Source organism: Lepidothrix coronata, unplaced genomic scaffold (genome assembly GCF_001604755.1).
Source record: "Lepidothrix coronata isolate B3197 unplaced genomic scaffold, Lepidothrix_coronata-1.0 Scaffold83, whole genome shotgun sequence".
Taxonomy (NCBI): domain Eukaryota; kingdom Metazoa; phylum Chordata; class Aves; order Passeriformes; family Pipridae; genus Lepidothrix; species Lepidothrix coronata.
Window position 1 is genome coordinate 405,892 of NW_016690263.1, and position 819 is coordinate 406,710.

Genomic DNA, 819 nt, shown 5'->3' on the forward strand with positions numbered 1-819 from the left:
TTCCAGGTAACTATTACTGTTGTGCCCAAGCTGTGGGATCAGTCATTCAATGGCAAAGCACACATTTTTTTCTCCATTATTTTTTTAAACAATAGACTCAATGAGTAACTGGTCAGCTATCTCCAATCTGTCTAAGCTTCTACAACCAGCACTTTCTGTGCAGTTCAGAATAGCTCTTAATGAAGCTGGGAGCTGGTGGTGGGTGTATTTGTCACTCACACTAACTGTTCTCAACTTAATATACCCACTTGCATTCATTTTTATCTCATGTTGTCAGTGTGTATGTCACACCCTATTAAATGTTCCAAATAGATGCCCCCTTCCGTGTCCCATATTTTCCCGTGCCACCTGCCCACAGTGGTGAGGGTGGTCTGTCTGGACCACTGGCCCCTGCACTGGTTCACCACACTGTGCCAGGCTGTCATGCTAGTGATGGGTCTGCAGGCCAGCTCTGTTGCACTTGAGCTAGGGAATGGAAAAGTAGTGTGCAATGGCAACTATTAAATGTCAGCGGCAGAAGGGTAACAGCTGCATAGGACAGAAAAAAAATAACTTTCATAACTTAAAAAATTATAATATAAAGGAGTATTTTTAAAGCAGTTTTATGTCTTAAAAAAGAAAATAAACTGGGCATTCTTCAGCCTGTCCTTGAATGCTGAATGTAAATACAGTAGTGCTAAGAAACCCCTCATTCTCTCTGGCTTCTCCCAGAGATCCAGCTATGGTCTTATAGGCCTGACCACTGTGCACCTTAAGAGAGGAGTATGAGGGAACATGTGTGACAAATATTCTTACAACTCAAGACCAGAAAACAACAAA